Source organism: Dipteris shenzhenensis, chromosome 8 (assembly GCF_047967505.1).
Source record: "Dipteris shenzhenensis isolate YYH24624 ecotype China chromosome 8, Dip_SZ_1.0, whole genome shotgun sequence".
In the NCBI taxonomy this organism is placed as follows: Eukaryota; Viridiplantae; Streptophyta; class Polypodiopsida; order Gleicheniales; family Dipteridaceae; genus Dipteris; species Dipteris shenzhenensis.
Window position 1 is genome coordinate 12,806,034 of NC_141603.1, and position 15,941 is coordinate 12,821,974.

The window sequence follows — 15,941 nt, forward strand, 5'->3', positions numbered from 1 at the left end:
GACATATGGATTGATTCCTTGCATCTACACGATAGCAATCAAGTTGTAACATCCGTTATGAAGGCAATTCACAATGTACATGCAGAAAAAAGGTCACCTACCAGCAACTTTGAGAATACAAGCAGACAATTGCGGACGAGAGAATAAGAATGTACTCTTCTTTGCATTTTGCTCAATGCTAATCGCTCATAGAATCTTCAATGAGATTGAAGTTGGGTTTTTGTTGGTTGGGCACACACATGAGGATATCGATCAGGTATTTAGCACAGTTTCAAGAGAACTAAAACACAAGGACATGGAGACAATGGATGACCTGATAAGAAAATGCGGGAGGCAAGTTGGTGGCCGTAAGGAAGGAACAATATGCTCAATGGTTGAGAGGATGTATGATTGGAAGAGCTTTATTCTACCTTTCATACAAAAAGGTGGTGATGCCCTGATTGGTCATAGTGCTCCACACTATTTTCGATTTTTCTTAAAGGATGAAAAACTAGTGATGCAATGGCAACACTATTCTCTTGATACAAAATGGGAACCTGAAGAACCTTACTCTCTCTTAACTTCAATCCCGAGCAAAGAAATGCATCCAACATGGGCTCCTATAAAAGAATTCAGCGAGAAATCCAAAGGTGAAATAGAAGGCTTAAAAGCTTTTATTGCATACAAAGAGGAAATGCTCCGAAGATTTCCTGATTGGAAGCCCTCTTGGAAGGAACACACTACTGTTGTAATTAGCAAGACCTACCAATTGATAAAGGACCTTGTAAAAATGCGAGAAGATGATATTAAGGTAGAACGGCCTTTATTTTGGCCAAATGTTGGTAATGACTTGCATCCAGCATGTGGTCTCTTTGAAAATGAGTTTGAATCGTTGCTCCCACGTCCATATTGTGGACCCAAGAAGAGAGAGTTTATGCCACAATAGACATAGATGTCCATTGTTTTGTTGCAGTTCGACCATCGGATGATGAACATGAGAACGTGAAGTTTTGGGTTTCAAAAGTAGTTGACGTGAGCATGGATGACCGGGGGAGAGCTACAACATTTACAGCGGTATGGTATGAGCCAAGGGGCAGGAAGGAGAACCAAGATAACAGTACATTGTATAGTAGTTGTTTGAAAAAGGAATGGGTCCCAAACCATGAAGCAATTTCAAGACTTTCCACAGAGATAGTCATAGTATCCTGGAAATCAAGGACAACAAAGAAGCACATGGGGTATGATGTAGAAGACAAAATAAAATTACCACAACCAATTATTACGCACATTTTAGAGTTCACAAAGATGCTCGCCTGGGAGGAAGTAGAAGGAGATAGTGCAAATGAAGAATGCCCATGATAACACCATTCAAATATCGAGAAAGAGTGAAGGTGGTGGTGGTTGTCAGATGAGAGTGAATGAAGATGGCACCCAAGCGACAAGTGACGACAGAAAGGACATTGTGAACAAGCAAATGTTTGGATCGCTCATTTCTGTGATCATGATAGAAAAGGACATTCAAACAAGCAAATGTTTGGATCGCCCATTTGTACTAAACTCATTGTAAAGGAAAAATTAAATTATTGAAAAGGCCACATGAGATCCTTTGTACAAAGACTCATCCAGAGCAATATTTGTTGTAAAACTTATGACATGATAATGTAAAATTGCAAGCATAGCTATTGCTATTTTTTGGAGTACAAAAGAGGCTTCCATCATGTCTCATGTGTATATAAACCTTTTAATTTCTTGAATATTCAAGAGTGTTATAGTTTTCTGCATTGAAAGTAAAAAGAGTCTTACAGGTCTCTTATGTATACATTTTTAAATGTTGTGAATCCTCAATAGCATGGTTTTTCATGGATTTAAACTAATAACTCGGATTTTTTATTTTAAGAATATGATTCTTATAAACAAGAAATACAAATTTAGGATTTAACAGTAGTTTTTGCATTATTTGTACAACATTGTAGAGAGATATTTTGAAATGTCTTATGTGAAAATGATAGTGCCAGAAAGTAAACTTTTGATTCTCGAATGACAGTTTCATAAAGTAAACTTTTCAGTTGGGAAGGATTTTAAGGAATAGACCAAAAGTAGACATATGAGTCCAAAATTAATGAAATAAGTGTTCTTATTACAATCAAAGTCAAATATCAAATAGTCCTTTATTGGTTTCTTCAGTACATCCAATTTTTTAGAAATTGTACACTTTTCTCCATTGAATTTATTTGTCACCGTGTTTTCATAAAGCATAAGTGTGGAGATATGAAAGTACTTGGAGATGTTATGCCTTATAATATTTTCAATAAATCATTTATTGCATGGGATAGAGATGAGACTTATCCAACACATATCATCGGGAATACAAAGTGCAATTCTTTGGATTTCAGTGTGGGAGATATTTTGCAAATGATATCATTTGCAAATAAGAACATAGTGGAAGGTCAAGTTTTGGGGTTTGAACACTGGGATCAGTGGTCCTTTGCAAAGATGAGGATTGTGAAAGTTACTAATGATGGTATGGATGATAACACAACGTCATTGGATGGTCCCTATTATGAGGAAGGAAAGGATTTGAGATGGAGCAAGCAATTTTTGAAGATTAAAAAGGGACATGTGGTTCAATGACAAAGATAGATAATACTACAATTTCAAAGGACTTAGAATATGCCTTCAAGCCAAGCTTTGTCCCTTCAAACATGGATGACTTCAATGAACTCAAGTATAGAAGTGACATCTTATCAGGAGTGGATGAGTTCATTGATACCGAGAAAGATAAAGAATTTAGAAGAATGCCTACTTTGGAGTGGATGAATTCTTGCATATTAAGAAAGGCAAAGGCATCAAAAGTGTTTTCTCTTCAGAATTAGATGGTTTCAATGCAATCCTCTATAGAAGTGACATCTTATTAGGAGTGGATGAGTTCAGTGGTACTGTGAAGGCAAAAGACTTCAGAAGTGATGTCTTATCTGGAGTCGAAGAATTCACGCACATCGAGAAAGATAAAGATATCATCAGTGAGTTCAATGGTACTGTGAAGCAAAAGACTTCAAAAGCGATGTCTTATCTAGAGTCGATGAATTCATGTAGGTTGAGAAAGATAAAGATATCATTTGTGTTGTCTCCTCAAACTTGGATGATTTCAATGCACTTGACTATAGAACTGATATCTTGTCAGGAGTGGACAACAAGAAAAAGTAACTATAGACGTGCTTGATAGATGTGCAAAATAGCGGGTGCGTCTATAGGCACTGCTAGAATAGTGAAAATACGGGTGCATCTAATAGCGCATCTATTTGCGTGTCTAATAGCGCGTCTGCACTCAGAATCAGACACGGATTTAGACGTAGATTTAGACGCAAAGTAGAGAATAGAGAGTGAGATTTTGTGCAGGCTGATAAATGTACATCACTGCTTTCCAAACATTGCCCATGATTACCAAAGTACATAATTTTAATAAAAATATCAATGCTTTTTGGCAAACCCACATATACAAAAATTAAGTGAGGTGAGAAGAATGAGACAATATGTAAAATAGTTTTTCCAATATCAATGATGGTGGAATCTCATCCTCAATGAGATCAACCCTTGCCAAACTATCTACTTCAAAATCCAAACTAGTTTTGAGATCTACAAATACATTCAACCCACTACTACTTGTGCTACTCATGTGCTCATCAAAATCAGCATCACCAATGGTAGGCTCATCCTCATGGGTAATGGCCTCAATATCTATATCTCCTATCTCATGATCATCCTCCTCTCTCGTATCACGGTCATCATCACCTCCATGGCCATGATCATCCTCCATATGCTCCATATTAGTAAATGTACTATACATCACTTTGGAATGTGGTGTAATAGGTATGACATGCCACCACCTATTATTATCCACCATTGGTTGATAGACAACATAATTCAAACACAAATACAATCATGTTATTTTCCTTGCATCGAAGGTATCAAATATTTAAAAGTGAGTATTTTTATATGTGTGTACAATACCTATTCACATTGTTGCAATAGTACTAGTGTGTCCTTAGAACTTACTTTTCCAAAACTTTGTGGAGTCAATAGTTACAAAGCCACTTGCATGGCGTTTGATTGTTGCTTTAGGGCCTCTTTCCACCATGTCCTTAAACCACTTTACATACAAAACATACACAAAGAAGCGTCAAAAGTCAAGCTTAATAATATTTTGGATTATGCCACAATAATCATCCATGGCTCCATTGGCTCCCTCAAAGCTAGCAATGATGCCGCAATCTTGTGTGTTTCTCTTATCATCAATCCATTGTGTTCAAAAATGCTTGCCCTCACACCATATAGCATTGAACATAGTACACCACACCAAGACAAAATCAATTCAATAAGCAATCTAAATTGTTGAAAGCTCCTAAATTATGCATAACATTCTATATACCGACCTTGCTCATGCATCCCCTAGCATACTCCCATTCTTCCGTTGTGATATGCATCCCCTCGTCTCTCTCTACACTTCCATTTCATCAAGTAGTCAATCCACATGAATATCCTTTGGAAGTACTCTTAGATGCTGAGGGTATGGCACATGAGATCCATGGTGTGTACGAAAGAGGGCCCTTTCTCCTTGTCTTCTTGCCTTTGCATCCTTGTATCTTGTCACCCACCTTTTCATCACATCACTATTAAGCATGCAATAAAGGTTGATATTATTAAGCAACTCTATGTCTATTACTTTGCTCCGTCCTTTCCCTTGAGGCACAATAGAGGTCATCCTTAGGTCTTCATCATCTCTCCATAGTCGTAGGAGAGATCTATCCACATCAACAAGAAACTAAAAAATATATACAAGTGACTCTTGTACCAACCAACCCTTGGCCATGCTACCTTCGAGCCTTGCATTTTGTCTCATGAAACCCTTCAATGTCTTCATGAAGTGCTCAAGGAAGAACAACCATCGTTAATGTACAGTTTTGCATATAGCAATCTCATCTACCAAATGCACTATGAGATGTGGTTGGCTTGTGAGAATAGAATGTGGAAATGTCTCCTCCACTAAACAAACCACCTCCACTGACATGACTCGAGCATTCTCAAGTGTGGTGGGATCTATTTCCTTTGAGCTCACTTACCTAGAAAGAAAAAAGTATGCCATATTCATTAGGGGAGAATTGGGGTCTCAAAAGGGCCTCCAATTAGTGTTTCCTAATTTCAAGGGATTAGAGAGAGTGATTTGAGGTGTACCAATGAGATGGCTAGAAGGTGTGGGGAAATGGTATGTTGAGGTGGAGGGTGGGCACCCCTGCAGAGAGCCCCTATTGGTTGCTCCCCTTACACTAGGGACCACCTAAGCCATCCCCCCCCTCTTAACCCATGTTTAACCCTCCTACCAGGTGCACCTCCCCCACATGAGCCCAAAACTACCTTCACTGGGATGGTAGGGCCCTTCTGGAGAATTTTTCTTCTCCCCTCCCTCTTTCTAGGGCCTTTGCCCCCCACTGTTCTCGTCCAGCCTGCCAAATCACTTAGATTTGAACCAAATCCCATGCATTTTCCCTCTTCCCCCTCTTTCTCTGCTCCCTCCTGCTCTAGCTTGCTTGTTGCAGCTCCTCTCTCTCTCTCTCTCTCCCTGCTCCCTCTCCTGTGCCTCTATTGGAGCTGCTCTGTCCCTCTCCTTCTCCCTCTCCTGTGCCTCTATTGCCCTCTCCTTATCCCTCTCCTGTGCCTTTGTTGCTGTTGCTCTATCCCTCTCCTTCTCCCTCTCCTGTGCCTTTGTTGCTGCTACTCTATCCCTCTCCTTCTTCCTCTTTTGTGCCTCTATTGGAGCTGCTCTATCCCTCTCCTTCTCCCTCTCCTATGCCTCTGTTGCTGCTGCTCTGTCCCTCTCCTTCTCCCTCTTTTGTGCCTTTATTGGAGCTACATTACCTTGTGTAGGAGCCCCATTCTTGCTGTTGGAACCTCTGCAACATGGTGAGGAGAAAGGCTACAAGACCATGCAATGCTGTGACCTCTTGTGTGTCTTCCAAAACACTAGAAATGCATTGGATCAGTGGATCCCTTGCACCTACAGCTTAAATGACTGGATAGTGGATGAAAGGATCAGCCAAACATCCACATAAGCTTCCCAAGAGCAAGAGAGGTGACATCTTGCATGAGTGGAAGGGGCGCATCTTGAAGTTTAAGTTTGGGAAGAAAGGATGGCTCGCAAAAGTGCAACATGTTTACATGGGAAGAGATATGCGGCTTCCTCCATCATTCAATCAATCTAGGATACCATCACACTGTGAGCCTTTCTATCTATGTACCTTTTTCACATGTAAGTGTAATGAGTCCATTTGGAAATTTTGTGTTTGGTTTCTAAGAGCTCTTATTCATGGTGGTAGATGTTTTCCCTTCGGACCTCAAGGAGTGGGAACCAGCTGAATCATTCATAGGCAAGTTCACTGCGATTCATGAGGATTTAGGTAAGCAAATGCATGCCGTGGAGAAGTTGGCTCCTTGCAAATGAAGAATGTGTATTGGTATAATGCAACATACATCACTCCCACAACATCATCAAGCTATGGCCATCTGCAAACCATTGCACCACCACAACTTCAAGACATGGATTGCAATAATGTGGACTCGAGGACATTGCAATCGGACAAGGACAAGATTGCAAAGGATGTGGGCATGGCCATGAATTTTACATTTGGATCCAAATGGGCAAGGTTATCTTGGTTTATGCCTCTGCACATTTTTGCTTCTTTATTTGAGAATATACATATGCATAGAACAAAAACTATGTGGTCCTGCGAGTGTATATATGAAAATGCTCTTGAAGATTTACTTGGGATGAATTGGGGAACCAGGTCAGGCGGCAAAAGGGTGATGTGTTTCAATGTCATGCATGTAAAGACAATGTGGTTATTAGATACCATTTGTCATGCCAAATGTTGTATTTAGCTTTTTAGTACAGGTGCTAGAAGAAAACAAATGGCCAGTGGCTTCCCCTAGACTCTAATGATGAAGACAATATGGGGGTAAGTTTGTCTATTGATGTTGAAGAGGGAGATGTCAAGAATGTGAATGTCACATTGCAATGGACTCTAAGGGATGTGCGAGAACACCTATTGGTCATGGAAGACGGCATGTCAGAATCCTTCTACTTTACCTTAAATGGTGCTAAGATTAGCCACCATGTGGAGAAGTGCATGCATAGTGCCAATTTCATTCCTCCTATAACTTTGAAGATTGCTCATTAACAATGTGTTTGACTAGTGTAGGATTTAATTTTTTGTCTGTCAAATCCTAATTATTGCTTCAAAAGATTGTGGACAATTAAATTAAAATGTTATTTCTTTTAATGTTTTCTCCTTTCAGTTCATGGTAAATGTTTTTCAAAAAATTTGGGGATTTTATGATTAATTTTAATTTTTAGGGTTTTGATATATATTAAGGGTAAGAGCCCTTTTTACATCACATTCTCACTTTCACATTTAGAGAGCCATAGAAACTCCCATCCTCAGAAGTTACTCCCTCCATCAACTGCTATTTGCCATGGATTTAGCTAGAATTGCATTCCATGACCATCTCACGAACTGCATTTGCAGATCATGAGGAAGAGCTATTTTTAGTGTTTGATAGGACTTTAGATGTCCTAGGCACATATATGCAAGCCAAGGATGACTTTTTAGATCTCATCCTTTACATGCAAGATAATTTCTCAAATTTTGCCTATACACTTGACCACTCTTCAAAGAGATGCGTTCCCATAGATTACATAAAGTATATGTTCATAGAGGAACCCAAGTTTGTAAAGCACTTGGCCCACTTTTGTGACAACCTTACAAACGAAGGGTTTAGGACAGTCGAAGTTCAAGACATACTAGACGCGAGGATCACAGGAAATACAGGCACCAAATTTCTTTCATGGGAGATGACATTCATCTTCCTTCTCGAAGAAGGAAGTTTAGAGGAAGAAACCTCATCTTCTAGCACCCCCTCTAGTAGAACTACTGATCCGGTCATCCCTAGACTAGACTCGGACATCTACATGGAAGAGAGTCTTGATGATCCAACAGAGGAGATGGAAGCAGCTCAAGCATTGAGCCTACTTCAAGAGCCCCCAGTAGAGTAAGAATCTGCATCGGAGACCACTGACCCAGACTCTGAATTATGGTCCTTGTCCCCCCTCATCATCGATGGAGAAGAGTACGTATTCCTCCATGACATAGAGATTCTTTTTGGACTACGAGAGGATGAGGCGCTCGGAGTCCTATCGAGGTTCTCGATGTTGACACGTGTCAAAGATCGTAGGGTTTTAGGTACCAAAGACCAGACAATGGAAGACCTTCTCTTGACGATGCTGGTGTCAATGAGGGATGCAGACATGTCTGTATACAATACACAACCCTCTCATGCAGAAGCTTCCACCTCCAACACAGGTCAGGAGAAAGCATCCACCTCCCAAATGGAACATCACACAACACCTAGTTCCATCAACATTGCAAATGAGGATGGGATAGAAGCCGATGATGCTATAGTGGTAAGTTCAAACAATATTTTTTATTTTGATGTTCTTTCAGTATAATTTGTTTTGTCAGTCTTCTAATGTTTGTTGAATTGTTACACGATGCATTTGAGCTTAATGAATTCTCATCTCGATGGGGTAATGTTCGCAATGCATTTGGGCGAGATCATTCTTTGGCCCATTACCTTGGCAAAGTCGCAGAGCATATCGTGGTCTTTCACAGCAAATTTTCTTCTCGAGGTCCTTCGGAGCTGTTGAAGTGCAAGGCTCTGTCGCACGCTATTGGATACTTCAACATTACTCGGAATGCCGACAAAGTCATTTTGGTACACCGCCTGGCTAGTGTCAATGCCTTTGGATCAAACATTCATGGTAGGGCATTGACATTGATAGCAATGGCTATGTCTTTGGCAGCAGGAGACGAGGATGTTAGTGCTGTTGCGACTAGATTTATATCCCACTAGGGGATTCAAAGAACCCTATTCTCGATGTACTCAAGCTAGCCAAGAAGAAAGATAGCCTGTGAGGCCTTTTGTATATATAAACATATATTTAAATGGATATTTCAATGGATACATGACTACCTATCTTTATTATTTGTTTTAAGTTATCATTGCTCGTCATGAATTCCATTGTATTTTGTTTAAGTCTTTGATGATATATTTTACACTTATAAAAATACTTCATCAAAGATTGGAAACTTTTATGAATGACATATATGCTTTAAAATGTCACAAAAACCATATGTTTGGATTAGTCAAATCGACAAAATATTTAATGAGAATACATCACAATTATTTCTTGCCAAATGCAAACATCTAGAGCTTTCCTATACCAAACATTGGGAATTTTATGAATTGTATATATCCCAAACTTCTTAATTGATTTTGTGTTTTTGTTACCTTATAGGCATTAACATGATAGATATTGAGAGCATCATTTCATTGGCAGACTGTATGTGCCTCTTCTTTCTCTTCTTTTTAATAGTCCTATCTAAAAAAAAAGCTACATTTTTGTTGTGTGTGAGTTGGATCTAGCTTGATGGATGTTCTTATTAAATTATCATTTTGTAGGACCTTTAATCACACAAGTGGATGATTTGCAATAGTTTGTGGTCACTTCCATGATTTACTCAACCACTTAGTCTTAAACTCTTCTCTATTCCCCCCCCCCCCCAAACCCCTAGACCAATTCTTTGTATGGCATTTGTTATAGCAAATTTCTAGAAGAATACAACAAAGTTTTGCATCATGGTGGATGCGGCAAAGAGAGTTTGAATATTATGTTTTGGCATTGGATATAGTAAGGTCTTGCATTAATTCATCCATAGAGGTTATAGTACTACATTATTGTATATTATCAAGGATTTCCATGGAAGCAAAAAAGTGGCAAGGCCTTAATAATGTGGCAAAGAACTGTGGTGTTTTTAAATTCTTATCCTCCTTAAGTTTGACAAGTCCTCCATGGAATCCCATCTCTGATAGCAACTTCTCAACTTCTACAATGTACCGTGTGGATACATCTTGCAGAATTAAATTCCAAGGATAAACAAGATGCAAATACAACAACTTATCAAGTATGCGCAGTTCTGCATGTAAAGTACATATGTGTACTCTCTCAAGTGGGATGGGCAAGATGGGATCCCACTTTGAATTCTTCTTGTCACGATTGGGAGCTTGCGTTTAGCTACAAGATAGAATGCCATTCTCACATTGTAAGCCAACATTTTGCTTACGTTGTGAACACATGCAATAAAGGCATGTGTTCATTGCATTTGCCCCTGTATCACAACCATGCAAGCACTTGAGGGTTTTCAAATCACCAGCAAGATGCCATTCAACTTAAAAGGTTCCATGGCCATCGACTATCAATGTTTGCCCTTCCTCTTGTCTTCGGATTGTCGATGGGATTCCTGTTCTAACTAGAACCCACTTCAATGTATCATGGCACTCTTTCGGAGTCTCAAATGATGCAAGCCACCATATATCTTTCTCTAATTGCACTTAGAAATCTTGCTCTACTTCTTCGTCCCCTTGAACAAAGGCTAAGGCTTTATTCATAATGCAGATGCTGACTCTCTCGCTTGTGTTCTTTTACCAATTGAGGTTCATCCATTTTGATGACAAATATGAGCTTTCCATTGCAATCTGTACAACAAAAGAGAAAAATCATTAGGATAAACATGATATAGGAAATGAACTAAGTAAAGTGCAATGCTATCATGGATTTCCTCTTACCATCTTCTCTCATGCCATAGAATTTGACCATTGCTTGCTGCATTTTTTGAACATCTAAGTAGACATTGTTGAAAGCATTCATCTCAAAGGTTTGCAAGCTAGATTTCTTTCTACTCTTCCAAGTCATTGTGCCCCTTACGTAATGGAATGCAATCATGGATGCATGCATGGATGTGCTTGTAATCTAATCCTCTAAGAGAGGTCACATGTTGCCTTGCCATATCTCTTGAGGTTGGTAATTTATTCTCCCTTGGAAGCATTTTACACAATAGCCTGCACGTAAAGACCATAAATGAGGAAAAGAATTTGAGTAATTGACCCACTAGCATAATTCACCATGTTTGCAAAATAGACTTTAAAGCTTACTTGAGTAATGCATTCAAACTTGCATTGCTCCATCCATAGATGGTCTACAAGTTTAGTAACTCAAGGGAGGCACATAGAATAGAGAATGTGCACCCCTCAAACAATGGAGTCGATGCTGTGTCCTACTCCATGCTATCATCCGGCCTACCTGAGGATCAATGGTGGACATATAAATCCCACACCATATCATCAAACACCTCCTCCTCCACAGCCTCATGAGGTAATGGTGGAGGGCTACTATCACCATCACTCCATGCATCCGTAACGGTCCCTCCTGAAGTTCCCACCTCATATCATCGATGCTTTGCCTCCTCACGATGATGAGCATAGGGCAACATATGTGGGTGTGGCAGTGCATCCTATATCAAATGAAAACGGGATCATAACTCAAACACATGAACACCCATAGGTATCTCAATCAACCTTAACTCTTTAACACTTACCATGTTTACGGTCGCATCCCATTCTCCATACTTTGAGACGTGATTGAGTGTAATTCTGTGTGCACAATACATGTTTCCTCGACATCGATCACACATACATTTGATTTTTTGCTCCAACCACATTTTGCGATGGTGGATATGGAGGGATTCATCCTCACTAGAGCTACTTGTTGAAGATGAAGACATCCTACAGATAAACAATCCAAAAAATGTGTTCTTGCATGAGTTGTAAATGTCAAAACTCTGTGTAGTGTCTAAAAGCGTGTCTAACACCACATCTATACTGTGGAATGCAACTATAGGTGCATCTAAAACACAGTGTAGCCGCACTGATAGATGTGCATTTAGACGCATGTTTAGACGTGTGTTTAGATGTGCTTTTAGATGTGTAGACTGCAAGCTGGTTTTCGAACCTACTTTTAGCATGCTTGCTTTCCTTCACATACTTTTAGCATCCCATGGTTTGCTCTCCTCTTAACAGACACAGCTCCGGGCATCCACACTTATCTCCAAGCACCCACACTCATCTCCATGATTACACAATCATCCCCAAGCATACAAGAGAAGAGGTTGAACAAGGAAGAGAAGCAGCTTTGAAGAAGGACCAGAAGCTTCCATAAACACCTATTTCATTAATTTTGGACTAGTGCACTGTCCAAATTCGTTTTGTGAGATAATTTTGGATAAAGCATTTTAAAAAAAGAGGCTCTTATAAAACAAAACTTTGAGTCAAAAAGTAAGATTTTAAAAAAGCAAATTAGAAAAAATGACGTGACATGTTATTGAAACTAGAGGGGAACTAGAGTACATTAAAAAAAGAGGACTTCATGTTGTTAAAAGAGACAAAAAGTAAGATTTTAAAAAATCAAATTAGAAAAAAAACTAGAGTACATTTAAAAAACTAGAGTACATTAAAAAAAAAGCATGACACATTTGTACAAGAAGTAGATCATATAACTCAAAGCCATATGGTGTTAAAAAACACCTTCCATTAGCTCAGCCTAGAAGATGTCATCTTTGTCTCTTACAGTTACTTTAGAAAACACATAAGTCTATGGAATTAAATTTCACAGTTACTTTAAATTTCTATGGAATTAAATTTCCATCACTTGACTATTAAGTCATTAGAGAGAGCATATGTCCTCGAAAGTTCCTACTATGGCATTGGCTTCATGAAAACAAGCAGACTTTAAACTTGCAGGCCATGCGTAACTAGGGCTGGCATCGCAAATCTCCTCACAACTTGTTTCGAATCTTCCGCCAACTTGTAAGCATTCAACAACTCTTCTTTTCTCTCTTAGCTTTCCTCATCTTCACCATTTTTTTCAATACAGCTTCTAGCCACCGCCATATCTTGTACAAAAATTTAACTTGTTCGCATAAGAAGTACGTGATTAAAAGACTTAGCAAAAAAGAAAGCTAAGGATATTCACCTCTTCTGCTAAGTTCAAATCAAGCAGCCATGTGTGTAACATATCCTCCTCGAATGATTTTCCCTTCATTGGTCCATACAAAAGAGATCTAAGACAGAATTTGAGTTTAGTAAATGAAGTCGGGTAGTAAGTAGTCATTGTCTTAGAGGGAAAGTGGGAGAAGGAGAGTGAGGGAGCAATAGCGAGGGATGCACAGTGAGCTGCCCCTCCTTCAAGAGTGATAGAAAGTGAGGGAAGACGTAAAGTGAAAGATGAATACAAGTTAATCAGAAGGACTAGGATGTAAGAAATAAGAGAGTGTTTGTGGAAGGACTACGATGGAAGATTACAAGTGCACTAAGGCATGATGTGTTCGCTATGATAAGGATAAGGGTTGGAATAAAGTGAGAGAAGCATTGGAAATGCTCTACTTTAAGTGAGTGGAGACTGTCCAAGTGAATAAAATTTTGCAGAGCATTGGGAATGCTGTACTTTAAGTGAGTGGAGCATTGGGAATTGATACTTTGCCATGAAATATATTACAAATATTACATCATCACATATTCATATCAAAATTCTCATCACAGAAGGCTATATTTCCTAATAATCACATCATCACACATTCATATCATAAAATTGTGTGCATGAAATAAATATATAAATATCATGACTAAATGCCACTTACTTAAGTCAAAAATTGGTGTATAATCAATAAAAACTACATCATGATTCATACATTGCAACAAATAAATGTCAACCATAATATTCATGGAGTAAACAACATCATGAGAATATGCTCCTCATGCATATATACAAACACAACATCATACATGCATCACAACTCTTCTGATGCTTCTAGTGGAGACTGTGGCAACTCTTCTGATGCTTCCAATGGAGGCTGTGGTGCTCTAGATGTATACTCAATCTCTACTTCTTCTGTAGTATGTAGTGCTTTCGGAGTAGACTCAGTATCCTCTTCCTTAAATGTAAGCGGAGGCTATGGCAACTCTTCTGATGCTTCGTAAATGTAAAGGCTGTAACCATTTACAAACATCGGCTATTATCTTTTTGCTATCGCTAAGTATAGGAGAAAGGAGGGAATCCAACATATACACACGGTTTTGTACGGCTCTACCAAATCGTGAGATAACTATACTGCACCAACAAATAAATGAATATTAGCTTATTAGATTTATTCAAAATATTGAATTATCAAGCAGAGAAAAAATTTGTATCAAACCTGAGAATGGCCATCATAATGTTGTTATTGACCTCATTTGAAGCTCTAGAGAGGATTGAAATCTCCTCTCCCCCCAATTCAAGATACTGAGGTCTATGTTGAATCATAACCCTAACATTAAAAGAGCTTCCCAATTCTTCCAATGAAGCCATGTTTGTAGAGTTGAGGTCTTCTATCCCCTTTGACTCTTTGACGGCATTCATTTCGCACTCCTCTGAGCCATTATCTATTTGCCTTGTGGGAGGGTCCATACTGTCGCCCTCAATGATTGCTCGAATGGTACATGTTATAAATGCATAGAGATGCAAATCCGTATATGTTTATAGTGTGGTGTCATTTTGTATCTCAAAAATTTGACCAAGTACCAAAAAGCAATTGTAGCCCACCCTCCATCCACAATTATAAATGTGGCTATTCTCTTGATGTGATACCTAACATGTTATATACTCTATTTGTTGTGCCAAGTCACATTGCCGCATTACTATGTCGATAGCACCTACTAACTTTCAAGCTGATTTGCACATCAAAACATATAACAACAATGAATATGTGCATTGCATATCAATCTACATGTCAAGAAGTGACAACAAGTGTAGTCTATACTTACTCTAACACATTGCCATGGACGGATGTCATTGAGTTGGCAAAGAAGCACTTCTTCGCAAGGATGTCCACGACTACCAGACTCCAATGTGAGCTGCATTATCAATAAAGAATAATTACTGTGTTTGAGACAATTCTAGCAATGCAATAGAAAAAACAAGTAGGGTTTGATGCTTACTTCTCATAATATGCTGTAAAAATAACTCGTGCATCATTCATAGGAATGTGCTTCAACCACTTGCAAACATCCTCTATGGTTTCTTCTTTGTTGCTAAGCACTTCCGAAATATGAGGATCGAGCATATATGAAACGCTTTGTATATTTTGTGGAAAATTTGCTATAACATTACTATATTAAAAAAAAAAGTTAGCTTCTTAGGTTTAATCAAAATAAGCAAAGTATAAAGCCAAGGAAAAGGCTGCATCAAACCTGAGGATGGTTGTAATGACTTTGACATTAACCTCTTTCTTAGGATTCAAGAGGATTGAAATCTCTTCTTCACCAAATTCAAAAAAATGAGGTTGTTGTCGAATTAACAACATAGCGGTGAATGAACTTCCAATCTGCTCCAATAGATTCATATTTTCATGACTCATCTTATTGAGAGAGTAGTCTACATCATATTCTTCTTCACTTGCTATGTCTTCTACATCCTCCTTCTTCTATAAAAATATAAAAAAGTTATGCGATGTACACATCCCAAATAAAGGCTTAAACAAGCAGATAAGGTTTCATACATGCTTTCATTAGAGTGAGTCTCTCCTCCACTTGGAGCAAAAATTTAAAAAGTAAGGTTTTCATACATGCTTTCATTAGAGTGAGTCTCTTCTCCTCTTGGAGGAAAAGTTTAAAAAGTTATGAGATTTACACATCCCAAATAAAAATAAAGGTTTAAATAATCATAGAAGTATAAAGATAGCATGATTTCATTAGACTCAGTCTCTTCTCCTCTTGGAGGAAAATATAAAAAAGTTATGAGATTTACACATCCCAATTAAAGGCTTGAACAAGCATACAAGTATAAAGATAAGGTTTTATACATGTTGCAATGTAGTCATATTTTCAGGTTGTTTCCCAATGGTAGTAATTAGACGCTGAATACTCTCAGCCTGAAATGCTAGTAGATCGGCTTCTGTATATGATTCCATTTTGACTGGTAACTC